Consider the following 18,253-nt stretch of genomic DNA (forward strand, 5'->3'; position numbering starts at 1 on the left):
CGTTCACACTCATTGTGTCCTACACACGAGAGACAATTTTCGCCGAAGCTAATTAACCTGCAAACCTGTACGTCTTTGAAGAGTGGGAGGAAACCAGAGCACCTGGAGGAAACCCACGTAGGTCACGGGGAGAACGTGCAAACTCCAAACAGACAGCACCCGTAGTCAGGATCGAACCCGTGTCTCTGGCGCTGTAAGGCAGCAACTCTACCGCTGAGCTACTGTGCTGCCCTGGAACAGTGGATGTTGAGGTGTATAAAATAATGAGGGGAATAGGTAGAGTCTTTTACTCAGGAGAGGGGAATCAAGAATCAGGAGACACAGGTTCAAGACGAGGAGAGTCCAATTTAACAGGAACCTGAGGGGCAACTTTTTCACACAGAGGATGGAGGGTATATGGAATGCGTTCAGGAGGGAGTAGTTGAGGCAGGTACTTCAATAGCATTTAAAAGACAATTGGGGCATATTGTTCGGCATGGGTATGTTGGGCCAAAGGACCTGTTTCCAAGCTGTTTGACTCTGAATCTAAGAGTCTTTGACTCTTGTGGAGCAGTGACTAGTGGTTACCGCACAGCTTGGTGCTGGGACCCCAGTTGTTTACAATATATATTAATGATTTAGACGAGGGAATTAAATGTAACATCTCTAAGTTTGCGAATGACACGACACAAAGCTGGGTGGCAGTGTGAGCTGCGAGGAGGATGCTATGAGGCTGCAGGGTGACTTGGATAGGTTGGGTGAGAGGGCAGAAGCATGGCAGATGCAGTATAATGTGGATAAATGTGAGGTTATCCACTTTGGTGGCAAGAACAGGAAGGCAGATTATGATCTGAATGGTGTCAGATTAGGGGAAGGGGAGGTGCAACGAGACCTGGGTGTGCTTGCACATCAGTCACTGAAAGTAAGCATGCAGGTTCAGCAGGCAGTGAAGATAGCCAATGTCATGTTGGCCTTCATTGCGAGAGGATTTGAGTTAAGGACCAAGGTCCTACTGCAGTTGTACAGGGCCCTGGTGAGATTGTACCTGGTGTATTGTGTGCAATTTTGGTCTCCTAATTTGAAGAAGGACATTATTGCTATTGAGGGAGTGCAGCGTAGGCTCACCAGGTTAATTCGCGGGATGGCGGAACTGTCGTATGATGAAAGAATGTGTCGACTGGGCTTGTATTCACTGGAATTTAGAAGGATGAGAGGGGATCTTATAGAAACATATAAAATTCTTAAAGGATTGGAAAGGCTAGATGCAGGAAAAATGTTCCCGATGTTGGGGGAGTCCAGAACCAGGGGTCACAGTTTAAAAATAAGAGGGAGGCCATTTATGACAGATGAGGAAAAAGAGAGAGTTGTGAATTTGTGAAATTCTCTGCCACGGAAGGCAGTGGCGGCCAATTCACTGGATGCATTTAAAAGAGAGCTAGATAGAGCTCTAGGGGCTAGCGGAATCAAGGGATATGGGGTGAAGACAGGCATGGGTTACTATTGTGGATGAGCAGCCATGTTCACAATGAATGGCGGTGCTGGGTCGAAGGGCCGAATGGCCTCCGCCTGCACCTATTTCCTATCTTTCTATGTTTCTTTGACCCTATGCCTCTATGACTGTGACTGTGGCTCGATGACCCTATGGCTCCATGGCTCGATACACAATGCTTGAGCGATTAAGGCAAGCACGCCACATGCCTCCTTTACCACTCTGCGCTGTGAAAGTTGGGGGCAAGGTAATTGGGAAAGGGTTTTTGAAAACTCCGTCCTGTGTGCCACAGCTGGTCCTGGCCGCAGGTTCGGTCCGTGAAGGTTGCGGCTCTTGGCTCTCCGCCCAGGTTAATTGTACGTGCCATATTTCATTCCAGAGCGGACTCTTGTTGCTGGCTCCTTCCCGTCCACATCGCACAGTTGGACGAGCAGGGAAAACAAACACGAGACTTCATGAAGGATTGGCGGTTTGCGTGCCAGCAAAGTCTCATCATGTGTGTCAATACCACACATCTGGAAGGAGGCGAGCTCAAAGACGCGGAGGTGATTTACCGCCAGCGGCCAGCGTCTGAACCGCCCTCCTCGCTTGACAAGAGCGGTGATGTACGGCCTCCCCCGGTGACATGACATCACCCAGAGGCAGATCACTTCATCTACCCAAAAATATCCTGTCACGAAACCATCCCTCTCGTCAGCCCAGCCCAATCCCTTCGACAGTCCGTGCGGTCCACTGTTACTATGCTGTGCCTGTCAGAGAGTCATAGAGTCATCATGGAGCGATACACCGTGGAAACAGGCCCTTTGGCCCAACTTGCCCACACCGGACAACATGTCCCAGCTACACTAGTCCCACCTGCCCGCGATTGGTCCATATCGCTCCAAACCTGTCCTATCCATGGACCTGTCTAACTCTTTCTTAAACATTGCGATAGTCCCTGCCTCATCCACCTCATCTGGCAGCTTATTCACAAAATGCTGGAGTAACTCAGCAGGTCAGGCAGCATCTCAGGAGAGAAGGAATGGGTGATGTTTCGGGTCGAGACCCTTCAGAAGAAGGGTCTCGACCTGAAACGTCACCCATTCCTTCTCTCCTGAGATGCTGCCTGACCTGCTGAGTTACTCCAGCATTTTGTGAATAAATACCTTCGATTTGTACCAGCATCTGCAGTTATTTTCTTATATATCCTCTGGCAGCTTGTTCCATACACCCACCACCCTTTGTGTGAAAAGTTACCTCTCAGATTCCTATTAAATCTTTTCCTCTTCACCTTAAACCTATGTCCTCTGATCCACGATTTCCTTATTCTGGGTAAGAGACTACCCGATCTATTCCTCTCATGATTTTGTACATCTTTATAAGATCACCCCTCATCCTCCTGCGCTCCAAGGAATAGTGTACCAGCCTACTCAAACTCTCTCTACAGCTAAGACCCTCTAGTCCAGGCTACATCCTCGTAAATCTTTTCTGCTGCACCCTTTCCAGCTTGACAACATCTTTCCTAGAACATGGTGCCCAGAACTCAACAAAATACTCTTAAATGCGGCCTCACCAACGTCTCATGTTATAACTGCCTCTGTTTCGCTGGAAACTGCTAGGAGAGGATTTACGAGGATGTTGCCAGGACTCGAGGGGCCTGAGCTGTAGGGAGAGGTTGGGAGGTTAGCAATTTATTCCTTGGAGCGCATGAGGATGAGAGGTGATCTTATAGAGTTGTATAAAATCATGAGGAGAATAGACCGGGTGAATGCACAGAGTCTTTTACCCAGAGCAGGGGAATCAAGAACCGGAGGATATACAGTAGATTCAAGGCGAGGGGGGAAAAGGTTTTATAGGATCCCGAGGGGCAACGTTTTCACACAGAGGGTGCTGGCTATATGGAACAGGCTGCCAGAGGAGGTAGTCGCTTTTTCACAGACAAAAGTCAGAGAATGTTAGAGCAAAGGAATAGACCCTTCAGTCCAACTTGTCCATGCTGACCAAGATCATGAGAGGAATAGATTGGGTAGATGCACAGAGTCTCTTGCCCAGAGTAGGGGAATCGAGGACCAGAGGACATAAGTTCAAGGTGAAAGGGAAAAGATTTAATAGGAATCCGAGGGGTAACTTTTTCACACAAAGGGTGGTGGGTGTACGGAACGAGCTGCCAGAGGAAGTAGTTGAGGCTGGGACTATCCCAACGTTTAAGAAACAGTTAGACAAGTACATGGATAGGACAAGTTTGGAGGGATATGGACCAAGAGCAGGCAGGTGGGACTAGTGTAGTTGGGACATGTTGGCCGGTGTGGGCAGGTTGGGCCGAAGGGCCTATTTCCACACTGTATCACTCTATGACTCTACGACTCTAATACCCCATCTATGCTAATCTCATTTGCCAGTGTTTGGCCCATATCGCTGGAGGTAGTTGATTCCCCTACTCTGGGTAAAAGACTGTACATTCACCCCATCTATTCCCTTCATGATTTAATACACCTCTATAAGATCACCCCTCATCCTCCTGCGTTTCATAATTATATAATTACAGAAAAATGCTGAATCCTGAATATATTTAAGGAAATTGTTGTCATAGCAAATAGCATGTCAACAAAATGTTCAAATTAAAATAATTGTAACCCTCTGTATATAATATAGAAAAATCCAAAGGTCATTATATACTGTAGAGCAACAGACTGCATCTATTATGATATTCTAAGTAACAGCATACCCTGTAGTATATCAGAAGTAATCAAAGACTGCACAAAAAGTAGAGAGAAAGCTTATGTATATTTCTGGCAGCACGGTGGCGCAACGGTAGAGCTAATGCCTTACAGCGCCCGAGACCAAGGTTTGATCCTGACAGTTAGACAAGTACATGGATAGGACAAGTTTGGAGGGATATGGACCAAGAGCAGGCAGGTGGGACTAGTGTAGTTGGGACATGTTGGCCGGTGTGGGCATTTTCTGTACGGATTGTCTGTATGGAGTTTGTGTGTTCTCCCCGTGACCTACATGGGTTTTCTCTGAGATTTTCGGTTTCCTCTCACACACCAAAGACGTGTAGGTTAATTGGCCTGGTGCAAATGTTAAATTGGCCGTAGTGTGTGTAGGGTAGTGTTAATGCACGGGGATCGCTGGTCGGTGCGGACTCGGTGGGCTGAAGGGCCTGTTTCCGTGCTGTATCTCTAAACTAAACTAAACTCTAGAGAGCAGTGATCCTTCAGCTAATCTAGAGGATTGGAGGACTTTTTACTTGTAAGAATAGGGTGGCACGGTGGCACGGCTCATAGAGCTGCTGCCTCACAGCGCCAGAGATCCGGGTTCGATCCCGAACTCGGGTGTTGTCTGTGTGAAGTTTGCACTTTCTCCCTAGGACCAGGTGCTCCGGTTTCCTCCCACATCCCAAAGACATGCGGGTTTATAGGTTAATTGGTTTCTGTAAATTGCCCCCCAGTGTGTGGGGGGTGGATGAGACAAACAGATAACATAGTTCTGTTCAGTTCAGAAATACAACTTCAGCCCAACTTGCCCACGCCGACTAACATATCCCATCTACACTCACCCTACCTGCCTGCATTTGCCCCATATCCTCCTAAACATATCCCATCCATTTACCTGTCTAAATGTTTCCTAAATGTTGCAATAGATTCTGCCTCAACTACCTCCTCTGGCAGCTAACTCCATACACCCACCACCCTTTGTGTAAAAAAGTTACCTCTAAGGTTCCTATTAAATCTTTCTCCCCTCACCTTGAACCTATGTCCTCTGATCCTCGATTCCCCTACCCTGTGCAAGAGACTCTGCGTCTACCGGATCTATTCCTCTCATGATTTTATACACCTCTATAAGATCGCCCCTCATCCTCCTGCGCTCCAGGGAATAGAGTTCCAGCCTGCTCAACCTCTCCCTATAGCTCACACCCTCCAGCCCAGGCAACATCCTCATAAATTCTGGCAACATCTTTGTAAAAATCTAGATAGTTCATGAGCTGAATCTCATGAGCCTGAGGGAACAACATAGAACACGGTGGTGCAGCGGTAGAGTTGCTGCCTTTGCAGTGCTCACAGCGCCAGAGACCCGGGTTCAATCCTAGCGAAGGATGCTGTTTGAGCGGAGTTTGTACGTTTTCCCCGTGATCGTGTGGGTTCTCACCGAGACCTTTGGTTTCCTCGCATGCTCCAAAGACATACAAGGCTTGTCGGTGAATCGGCTTGGCGTAAAAGTAAAATTGTCCCTCGTGTGTGTAGGTGGTGTTGTTGTGCGGGGATCGCTGGTCGGTGATGACACGGTGGGCCAAACTAAAAACAGGCCCTTTGGCTCACAATCTCTTGTGATCTTACAGTGGTGAATATATCGTGAGGGGAACAGATCGGGTGAACGCACTTGTAATCCACCCAGGTTAGGTAAATCAGAGGATGTAGGTTTAAGGTGAGAGGGGAAAGTTTTAATAGGAACCTGAGGAACAACTTTTCAACAGAGGGTGGGGGGTGTAAGGAATGAACTGCAAGAGGAGGTAGTTGAAGCCGGTTTTATAGAAACAGTTAGGAAACATTTGGACAGGTACATGGATAGGACAGATTTGGAGGGATGTGGACCAACTGCAGGCAAGTGGGACGAATGTAGATGGGACATATTGGCCAAGTGGGCAAGTTGGGCCGAAAGTCCTGCTTCCACGCTGTATATGATTCTATGACTCTATGACTCTGTGACTGTGACCTCACATTTCATTCCTCGCCTGTTTAAGGATCTTTCGGACAGGTCAACATTTTTAGCAATACCTCAGCACTATTTCTCAGCTGGTGCCATTAACCCGTAGAACGTAGAACAGTACTACAGCACAGGAACAGGCCGTTTGGCACACAATGTATGTGGCGAACATGATGCCAAGACCAACTCTTATCTACCTGTACTCCATATTCCTCCATTCCCTGCGGACAGGTGGGACTAGTGTGGCTGGGACATGTTGGCCGGTGTGGGCATGTTGGGCCGAAGGGCCTGTTTCCACACTGTATCACTCTATGACTATGAATCGATGACGCCCTGATTCTTTCCAACATAATGGGCTGCATTGAAAAGACACGGACAGGTGAATGGGGAGGAAATGTTTTTCAGTTTCAGTTTAGTTTACTGTCACGTGCACCGAGGTACAGTGAAAAGCTTTTGTTGCCTGCTAGAGGGCCAATCGTGGACAGATAGGACTAGTGTCGATGGAACACCTTGGTTGGCATGGAGAACTTGGGGTGGGAGTGTTCTGTATGACAATTTACACAAAACACAAAGTGCTGAAGGAATTCAATGGGTCAGGAAGGATGAGGGGGGACCTCATTGAAACTTACCGAATAGTGAAAGGCCTGGATAGAGTGGATGTGGAGAGGATGTTTCCACCAGTGGGAGAGTCTAGGACTAGAGGTCACAGCCTCAGAATTAAGGGACATTCCATTAGGAAGGAGATGAGGAGGAATTTCTTTAGACAGAGGGTGGTGAATCTGTGGAATTCATTGCCACAGAAGGCTGTGGAGGCCAAGTCAGTGGATAATTTTAAGGCAGAGATTCTTGATTAGTACGGGTATCAGGGGTTATGGGGAGAAGACAGGAGAATGCGGTTGAAGGGGAGAGTTAGATCAGCGATGATTGAATGGCGGAGTAGACTTGATGGGCCCAATGGCCGAATTCTGCTCTTATCACTTCTGAACTTAGGAACCTATGAGGATGCATCTGGGGAGAGATTCGGACAGACCGTATTTAAGGTCAGGACCCTCCTTCAGACTCATGGATTAATGGAAAGATACAGTGTGCAAGCAGGCCCTTTGGCCCAGCCGAGTCCTTGCCGACCGTCAATCACCCGCTCACAATACTTCCATGTTGTCCCACCTTCTCACACGTGTCGGGCAATTTACAGACGGCCAATCAACTTACAAACCAGCACGTCTTTGGGATGTGTGAGGAAACCGGAGCACCCGGAGGAAACCCACGCGGTCACAGGGAGAACGTACAACCTCCACACAGACAGCACCCATAGTCAGCATCGAACCTGGGTCCCTGATGCTGTAAAGCAGCAACTCTACTGCTGTGCCACCATGCTCCTAATGCCGTATGGGGAATCCTCACCACTTCTATAGTTTAGTTTAGTTTATTACTGTCACGTGCACCGAATGACAGTGGAGACCAATTCTCTCCCATCGATAGAAAGACTATATACACAAAGACAATTAATTGTCTGCCACAGAAGGCAGTGGAGACCAATTCACTGGATGAATTTACAAGAGGGTTAGATAGAGCTCTTTGGGCTAGCGGAATCAAGGGATATGGGGAGAAGGCAGGCACGGGTTACTGATTGTGGATGATCACCCATGATCAGCCATGATCACAATGAATGGCGGTGCTGGCTCGAAGGGCGAAATGGCCCACTCCAGAAACTATTTTCTATGCTTCCATGTTTCGAGAATGAGCACTGTTTGGGTGTCAGGGGTGATGGGGAGAAGGCGGGAGAATGGGGTTGAGAGGGAGAGATAGATCAGCCGTGATTGAACGGCGGAGTAGACTTGATGGGCCGAATGGCCTAATTCTGCTCCTATCACTTACGACCTTTGGAACCTATCTCCTTATGCCTGCACGCAACCCATGCCCCTCAAATCCCGAGCCAAAGACGTCATCTATTCCTTCTCTCCAGAGACGCTGCCTGGCCCGCTGGGTTACTCCAGCGCTTTGTGTCTATCTGCGGTACAGCTCAGTCTGTGAATCATGTGGCAACACCGTCAAACCGCACGCATAGTTTTGCACGGATGTTTGCAACATTTAAAAATAGTTTGGTGTGGGGCGCGGAGACGGGGAGGTGGGAGTGAATGAGTGAGGGATGTTTTTCCTCCAACGTCACTGTAAAGCTGCCAAACGACCCACCAATAGGCAAGAAAACCCGCTATTTTCTTTGGAACAGACCGAGGGAGTTTCCAAAGGTCACGGAGCAGAGATGGATTTTTGACAGAGGAGAGAGATAAGGACAGACTGGAGTTGGGAGAGAAGGGATTCAGCTTTAATTGCCATTGCTAAATACACTAGACATCACCTGCGTAGGCTGTGATCTATTGATTTATAGCTGTTGACCTTGGCAGCAAAGCCTGAATTTCTGCCGGGCTGTTTCTAATGATGGAGAATTAGTCTCCAGAGGACACAGAATTCAGATAGCTGGTGAAAGAACCAGGAATTGAATTGAATTGAATTGAATAGAATTGGACGAATACTTTATTATCACATGTGACAAGTCATGGTGAAGTTCTTTGCGTTCATGCCCAAGGTATGCAAATGGTCGCCACATAAAGGGCAGAGACAAAGTTACAGATTCGAACCCCGCCCCACCCCCCCAGTTCCCCGTATGTTCTCCCCCCCCCCTCCCTCATGGTGGTCCTCTCATGCCGGGTCCCCATGGCCCATTGTTCTTCCCCCCCCCCTCCCTCACGGTGGTCCTCCCATGCCGGGTCCCCATGGTCCATTGTTCTTCCCCACACCCCCCTCCCTCACGGTGGTCCTCCCAAGCCAGGTCCCCATGGCCCATTGTTCTCTTCCCCCCCCCTCCCTCACGGTGGTCTTCCCAAGCCGGGTCCCCATTGTCCATTGTTCTTCCCCCCCCCCTCCCTCACGGTGGTCCTCCCAAGCCGGGTCCCCAATGTCCATTGTTCTCCCCCCCCCTCCCTCACGGTGGTCCTCCCATGCCAGGTCCCCATTGTCCTTTGTTCTTCTCCCCCTCCCCCACGGTGGTCCTCCCATGCCGGGTCCCCATTGTCCATTGTTCTCCCCCCCTCATGGTGGTCCTCCCATGCCGGGTCCCCATTGTCCATTGTTCTCTCCCCTGGCTCAAGGCCGTCCTCCCACGCCGGGTCCTCCTTTGTTCCTTCCCCCGGCAGCGGCGTCCTCACTTCCAAGTTCACAAATCCACATGTCATGGGAGTAGAATTAGGCCATTCGGCCCATCGAGTCTACTCCGCCATTCAATCATGGCCAATCTATCTCTCCCTCCTAATCCCATTCTCCTCCCTTCTCCCTTCTCCCCATAACACTTAACACCCATTCTGATCAAGAACGTCTAACTTTGCCTTAAAAATGTCCTCTCTGGCAATGAGTTCCACAGACGAACTACCCAAGATTCAAGATTCAAGATTCAAGATAGCTTTATTTGTCATCCAATATTGGACGAAATTCAGTCACCCACAGTCCAACAATAAAAGCATTAAATAGGCATTAAAATTACACAACCCCAAAAACACACAAAAAAAGAAACATCCATCAAAGAAACATCCATCACAGTGAGTCTCCTCCTGTCCTCACTGTGATGGAAGGCCACAATGTCTTTTCCCTTCTCCTGCTGTCCTCTCCCGCGGTCAGTTTGTTGTGGTTGCAGGCCGCACCGGACGGTCCGCAGCGGGCCGAGCCTAAGGCGAGTCGCAGCCGCTCCCGCAGCCTCTGAAGACGGCCGGCTCCGCCGATGATAAGTCCGATCCGGGGCGGGCGAACACGCTGCTGCTGCCGCTGTTGCTGCACGTCGGGGCGGTCGTGGCTCCCGACATTGAAGCCCCCGCCCAGCAGAGAAATATCCCGCGGCCTATCTTAGGCCGCGTCGGACGGTGAAATGTCCGCGACCCAAGCCCCGCGATCCGGGGCGGGCGAACACGCTGCCGCTGCCGGAGCTCCCGATGTCGGCATCCACGCAGCCCGAGCCTAAGGCGAGTTGCAGCTGCTCCCGCAGCCTCCGAAGATGGCCGGCTCCGCTGATGGTAAGTCCGATCCGCGGGCTCTGCGAACCAGAGCCCTGGAGGCCGACAGCTCCAGGAGTTGGGCCGATGGTAGGCCGCAGCAGGAACGGAGACACCACCCAGAAAACAAAGGTCGGGTCTCCGTTCGGAAGGGACACATATTTACAATTTTACAGTTCCCCCCCTCCCCCCACATACACACATAGTACACAAACACAAAAACACAACATCACATCTACAATTAAGATTAAAAAAACAACAAAAACACAAAGACAAATGGACCGCATGTAAGCCGCAGCTGCTATGGCAGCGCCGCCGCTATGACCTCTGGTCCTAGACTCTCCCACCAGTGGAAACATCCTCTCCACATCCACTCTATCTCTGCCTTTCACGTTTCAATGAGGACCCCCCCCCTCACTGCCTTCTAACACTGCCACGTCCTCCCCGGACGCCTCCCTGGTGCCAGAGGAGAAGCAGGGAAATATTTGACACGGCAAAATGGTCTCATCTGGCTTGCACTTTGGGAGGAGTAAGGCTTAGAAGGATGAGCGGAGACCTGATTGAAACGTTCCGAATAGTGAATGGCTCGGATAGAGTGGATGTGGAGAGGATGTTTCCACTAGTGGGAGAGTCTAGGACCAGAGGTCACAGCCTCAGAATAAAAGGACGTGCCTTTAGAACAGAGATGAGGAGGAATTTCTTTAGTCAGAGAGTGGTGAATCTGTGGAGTTCTTTGCCACAGAAGGCTGTGGAGGTCAAGGCAGTGGATATTTTTAAGGCAGTGATAGATAGATTCATGATTAGTGCGGGTGTCAGGGGTTATGGGGAGAAGGCAGGAGAATGGGGTTGAGAGGGAGAGAGAGATCAGCCATGATTAAATTGTGGAGTAGACTTGATGGGCCGAATGGCTTAATTCTGCTTCTATCATTTATGACCTCATGCTGTATGTTCAATGTTTGATATCTTCATTGCTCAGTGTTGCCTGATATAAATATGTAAAATACATTTGCCTTTACATAGCAAGACTTTCTAAAATGGTTGGACGTAGGTTTAAGGTGAGAGGGGAAAGATTTAATAGGAACCCGAGGGATAACTTCTTCATACGGAGGGAGGGTGGTGGGTGTAGGGAATGAGCTACCAGAAGTGTGGTGGACCCGGTATGACACTACGATGGGGAATCTTGGACAGGTACATGGATAGGACAGGTTTCGAGGGATATGGGCCAAATGCAGGCAGGTAGGATAAGTGTAAAGGGGGCATGTTGGCTGGTGTGGTCAAGTTCGGGTGAAGGGTGAAGTTTGGTTTCCACTGTGTACAACTCTACAATATGTCCAAAGTCAGTTCCAGAGCATATCCCTGGAAAATATAATCTTGCCAGATGCGAAGATTATGACGTGATACCTCTCTGACTCTTAGATTCAGGCAACTGAATCATCCTACCACAGCCAGAGAGCAGTGCCGAACTAGTGTCTACCTCATTGGTGACCCTCGGACAACCTTGCACTAAACGTTATTCCCTTATCATGTATCTGTACACTGAGGACGGCTCGATTGTAGCCATGTATTGTCTTTCTGCAAACTGCTTAGCATGCAACAAAAGCATGGCACTGTACCTCGGTACACATGGCGATAAACGAAACTGAACTGAACTGATGGGGGATCTTGGTTGGCATGGAGATGCTGGGCCGAAGGGCCTGTTTCCACACTGTAGGACTCCATGACTCTAATTCAATGGTTCAGTGATACTTTTTTGTCACATGTACCTTGAAACAGTGAAATGTGCAGCAAGAAACTGCAGATGTTGGTTTAAACCGAAGATAGGCACAATATGCTGGAGTTACTCAGCGGGACAGGCAGCATCCCTGGAGAGAAGGAATGGGTGACGTTTCGGGTTGAGGCCCTTCTTCAGACTAAATGCTTTGTTTAGCATCCAACCCATAGAAACATAGAAAATAGGTGCAGGAGTAGGCCATTCGGCCCTTCGAGCCTGCACCGCCATTCAATATGATCATGGCTGATCATCCAAAATCAGTACCCCGTTCCTGCTTTCTCCCCACGTCTTGACTCCGTTAGCCCCAAGAGCTGTATCTAACCCGGTAAAACCACACAGCAGACCTCACCTAGGCAGTTGGCAAGTGTCACGTCGTTTCTGGCTCCGACAAAGTTACAAATAGTTCATCAAACCGTTCTATCTTCTGCTCACAGCAGCGGATCAGACCTGCCGCCACATGTGGTGGACCCGGTATGACACTACGATGGGGAATCTTGGTCAATCATCGAGGAGGAACGGCAGATGATGGTTTAGACCGAGGATTGACACAAAAAGCTGGAGTAACTCAGCGGGACTGGCAGCATCTCTGGAGAGAAGGAATAGGTGACATCTCGGGTCGAGACCCTTCTTCAGACTGAGCTTCAAGGGAAAGGGAAACTAGAGGTATCTTCGGTGTAAACTAGCATCTGCAGTTCCTGCCTACTCAGTGGAAAGACTACATATGATTACAATCGAGCTGCCCACAGTGTGCAAATGCAAGATAAAGTCCGACTAAAGATAGTCCGCGGGTCACCGATGAGGCAGATGGGAGGTCATGACCGCTCTCTTGTTGGTGGTAGGACGGTTCAGTTGCCTGATAACAGCTGGGAAGCAACTGTCCCTGAATCTGGAGGTGTAAGAAAATAACTGCAGATGCTGGTACAAATCAAAGGTATTTATTCACAAAATGCTGGAGTAACTCAGCAAATCAGGCAGCATCTCAGGAGAGAAGGAATGGGCGACGTTTCGGGTCGAGACCCTTCTTCAGACTGGAGGTGTGCGTTTTCACACTTCTATACCTTTTGCCTGTTGGGGGAGGGGAGAAGAGGGAGTGACCGGGGTGAGACTGGTCCTTGATTACTCGCACTTTCTGAAAAAAAATGTCACCTATTCATTTTCTGCAGTGATGCTGGCTGTCCTGCTGAGAAACTACCAGCTTTTTGTGTCTATCTTCAGCATGGAGGAGTTGGGCCGAAGGGCCTGTTTCCCTGCCTTTTGACTCTGTGTCTAATGTCAATTACAGAGCACATCCCTAGAAAATATAATGTTCACCAAATGCAGATCAGTACGGGTGGGGAGAAGGCAGGAAAATGGGTTTGAGTGGGAACGATAGATTGGCCGTGATCGAATGGCGGAGTAGACTTGATGGGCCGAATGGCCGAATTCTGCTTCGAGAATTTATTAACTTATTCCAAGATTATGACTCAACAACTCTTTAGTTTAGTGATACAGCGCGGAAACAGGCCCTGTCGGCCCACCGGGTCCGCGCCGACCAGCGATCCCTGCACATTAACACTATCCTACACACACTAGGAACAGTTTTTTACATCTACCAAGCTAATTAACCAACAAACCTGCACGTCTTTGGAGTGTGGGAGGAAACCGAAGATCTCGGAGAAAACCCACGCAGGTCACGGGAAGAACGTACAAACTCCGTGATCAAACCCGGGTCTCCGGTGTTGCATATGGTGCAAGGCAGCAACTCTACCGCCGCGCCACCGTGCCGCCAGGATGGGGAATCTCGGTCGGCATGGAGGAGTTGGGCCGAAGGGCCTGCTTCCGTGCCGTCTGACTCCACGACTAATGCCAATTACGGAACATATCCCAAGAAAATATAATCTTGCCAAATGCCAGTCCTAACTGACATCTGAAAACACTTCTCTCCCCAATTAGTGGCCCTGGACATTCTGCTGATATGACGGCATTCTCAATTACTTCCAGAAGGCATTGCCTCTGGATAACTAAATAGCGTTTAGTGCAAGGTAAAGCCAGCAATAGTCCTGTTGGTTTTGAGAGTCCATGGCTTCTTCTACATAAGATAGACACCAAATGCTGCGGTAACTCAGCGGGTCAGGCAGCAACTCTGGGGAAAAGTAATAGGTGACGTTTCGGGTCGGGACCCTTCTTCAAAGACTGAAAGACAGAGGTGGAGGATGTCGGGGGAGAGGGGTGGAGAAAGAAGGCGAGAAATGTCCAGGATAAATCAAGGCCGGCAACAGATGACCTCGGGAAGGGTGGAGCCCACAATGGCCCATTGTTGGCTGGGGAAGAGGTGATAACGGGAGGCATACAAGGATGCGAACAGTGGAATTGGTGGGATGGCTAAGGGTGGAGGGGAATGGTGGGGGGCGGGGGAGGGGAATGGTGGGGGGCGGGGGAGGGGAATGGTGGGGGGCGGGGGAGGGGAATGGTGGGGGGCGGGGGAGGGAAAGGCTGCATTCAGGGAAGGAGAGGAGTTGATTGAAAAATAAGTACGATTTCAACAAACATTGAAATCCTTTAATAAAGTGTGGTGCGGTGGGGCAGCGGTAGACCTACAGCCACACAGCGCCAGAAAACCGGGTTCGGTCCTGACTATGGGCACTGTCTGTACGGAGTTTGTACTTTATCCCCGTGACCTGCGTGGGTTTTCTCCGAGATCTTCGGTTTCCTCCCACACTCCAAAGACGTGCAGGTTTGTCGGTTAATTGGCTTGGTATGAGTATAAATTGTCCCTGGCGTGTGTAGGATAGTGTTTTAATGTGCGGCGATCGCTGGCCGGCGCGGACCCGGTGGGCCGAAGGGCCCGCTTCAGCGCTGTATCTCTAAACTAAACTAACCTAAACCAAACCAAATCTGAGAGATTCTCACTCTACCTCGGTTCACGTGACTGTACTGAACATGATTGCCCTGGAATCTGGTGGGTACTTGGCCAACTGAGAGCTTTAAGGCTGAAAATGATAGGCCTTGGCGTGGTTAGATCATCAAGGGAAATGGATCAAAGCTGGATAAACTCTGCAGACACGAGACCCTGGATGGCTGCAGAAAGGAGGAATGCTGGGGGTTGGGGGGGAGGTGGGGGGAGGGTGGGGGGAAACAGTTGGTGAATATATGACAGGCTTAGAACGCAGTCTTTGAAATCGTATGGGGACAAGACTTCGAAGGCAAGACTTAATGGAAGTCTGGAATTTTGGAGAGTTAATGGAGGTTTAATGATTTGAAACATGGGATGGGTTTGGTTGGGCCTGCACTTATTCATCCAGCCGGGGAAAAGGATCTTAAAAGGACTATTGTAGGAAGTAATGTCTGATTCCTTGCTGCACAGCATGTTTCGATTAAGATAACATATGAAATCATTTACATTGCGTAAATCATCTCGTTATGCAATGAAATAGCCGTATTGATATACAGGGCACCACGTTGTTATATTTCAACGTGAAATCTTGCATTGTCGTCAGATGTAGGAGGCCAATAATGTTCTGTGGCTGACCAGGAATTCAGCTCAAAGCAACAGGATATTATTCGGAATAAATGTGAAACGACAGCATTTGAACCTTTGCAAAAAAAACCCCACCAACAAATCAGCTCCCGAACAGGCTTTGTCTCGTCTATTGACTATTGACTATCACTCTTTTTTTTTAGATTTAGAGATACAGCGCGGAAACAGGCCCTTCAGAATACAGAGCTTTATTTGTCATTCGGTACCAAGGTACCGAACGAAATTACATAGCAGTCACACAAGAAAAAACCCACAAGACACATGACCCCAACACAAACGTCCATCACAGTGACTCCAAACACCCCTTCACTGTGATGGAGGCAACAAAACTTCCACTCTCTTCCCCACGCCCACGGACAGACAGCTCGTCCCCGACCAACCCGCACAGTCCCCGCAAGGGGATGGGAGTCCCCGCGGCCGAGCCGCACCGGGCGCTGAAACGTCCCGCGGCCGAGCCGGGCGATTGAAGGCCCCACGGCCGAGCCGCACCGGGTGCTGAAACGTCCTGTGGCCGAGCCAGGCGATGGAAGGCCCCGCGGCCGTACCGTGCGCTGCTAAGTCCCGCGGCCGAGCCGCGCCGGGCGATGTTAGGTCCCGCGGCCGTGCCGCGGCGGGCGATGTTAGGTCCCGCGGCCGAGCTGCACCAGCGATGTTAAGTCCCGCAGCCGAGCCGCGCCGGGCGATGGAAGGCCCCGCGGCCGAGCCTCACCGGGCACTGTTAGGTCCAGCGGCCGAGCCGCACCAGGCGATGGAAGGCCCCGCGGGCGATGGAAGGCCCCGCGGCCGAGCCACACCCCGCGCCGTGAGGAAGAGACCTAAAAAAGAAAAGTTCCTCCAGCACTATGTATTTTGCTCAAGATTCCGGCACCTGCAGTTCCCTGTGCCTCCATTCTTGATTTCTGATTGGACCTGAGCAGTAGGAAAAACTGCCCTGGTAGGTGTAGGAGTAATCTTCTTTAGTTTAATTTAGTTTAGTTAGAAATAGGAAACAGCACGGAAACAGGGCCTTTGTCCTACCGATAAATCAGCCATGATTGAATGGTGGAGTAGACTTGATGGGCCATTTGACCTAATTCCGCTCCCAGGACTTGTGAACTTATAAACACGTGACACCAGGGCACGGATATAACCCCAGAAATGGGGCAGGCAGTCGGCTCACAGTACACAGAGCGGCACGGTGGCGCAGTGGTAGAGTTGCTGCCTCACATTGCCAGAGACCCGGGTTCGATCCTGACTACGGGTGCCGTCTGTACGGAGTTTGTACGTTCTCCCCGTGACCCGCATGGGTTTTCTCTGGGATCTCCGGTTTCCTCCCACACTCCAAAGACGTACAGGTTTGCAGGTCAATTGGCTTGGTATAATTGTAAATGTAGAGATACAGATTTAGATTTAGGGATACAGCGCGGAAACAGGCCCTTCGGCCCACCGGGTCCGCGCCGCCCAGCGATCCCCGCACACTAACACTATCCTACACACACTAGGGACAGTTTTTACATTTACCCAGTCAATTAACCTACATACCTGTACGTCTTTGGAGTGTGGGAGGAAATCGAAGATCTCGGGGAAAACCCACGCAGGTCACGGGGAGAACGTACAAACTCCGTACAGACGGCGCCCGTAGTCAGGATCGAACCTGAGTCTCCGGCGCTGCATTCGCTGTAAGGCAGCAACTCTACCACTGAGCCACCGTGCTGCCCTTCAGGGTGTCCCTAGTGTGTGTAGGATAGTGTTAGTGTGCGGGGATCGCTGGGCGGCGCGGACTCGGCGGGCCGAAGGGCCTGTTTCCGCGCTGTATCCCTAAACTAACCTGAACTAAACTAGAAAACCTACTGTGTCCCCTTCATGACATTGCCGCTGAGGACATAAAGATGTCTGCCAGCTAATATGCCTTTATCTTGTGTGTGTGGGACTCGGCGCATCACATTCCTCCCACCGCAGTCTGTCAGCGTTGTCTTGTGACTTTGATCAGAGGAGTATCTTGCCTTGGATCCAACAGACTGTGGTTCTCCACAGTCCATGTTTATATCTTCCCCCCCTTCTACTACAGACTCGTCTTGTCTCCGCCGCCCTTCTACAACGAAAGGAATTTTTAACGTCGACAGGTTGTTATCCTGACTTCCATGGCAACTCGACCAGAGTGCTACCTCTTGACCAGAATGTGCCGGGTGGTCCCAGCAGGTATTCTGTGGACCAGAAGACCGAACTACCTCCTCAGCACCTCGAAACGCAATCCCTGTGGAAGGGTCAAGGTCATCAGTTCATGTGATAGGAGCAGATTTAGGCCATTCAGCCCATCAGGTCAACTCCGCCATTCATTCATGGCTGATCTGTTTCTCCCTCCTAACCCCATTCTCCTGCCGTTTCCCCATAACCCCTGAAACCCGTACTAATCAAAAATCTATCAACCTTAAACATAGCCACTAACTCCATCACCACAGCCTTCTGTGGCAAAGAATTCCACAGATTCACCACCCTCTGACTAAAGAAATTCCTCCTCATCTCCTTCCTAAAAGAATGTCCTTTAATTCTGAGGCTGACTTCTGGTCCCAGACTCTCTCACTAGTGGAAACATCCTTTCCACATCCACTCTATCCAAGCCTTTCACTATTCTGTATGTTTCAATGAGGTCCCACCTCATCCTTCTAAACAGCAGCGAGCACAGGCCCGGTGCTGACAAACGCTCATCACAGGTAAAATGAAGGGAAAGTTCCTAAATCTCAATTTATATTCCGAAAAAAGACACAAAATGCTGGTGTAACTCAGCGGGTCAGGCAGCA

The sequence above is a fragment of the Rhinoraja longicauda genome, chromosome 4 (assembly GCF_053455715.1).
Source record: "Rhinoraja longicauda isolate Sanriku21f chromosome 4, sRhiLon1.1, whole genome shotgun sequence".
In the NCBI taxonomy this organism is placed as follows: domain Eukaryota; kingdom Metazoa; phylum Chordata; class Chondrichthyes; order Rajiformes; family Arhynchobatidae; genus Rhinoraja; species Rhinoraja longicauda.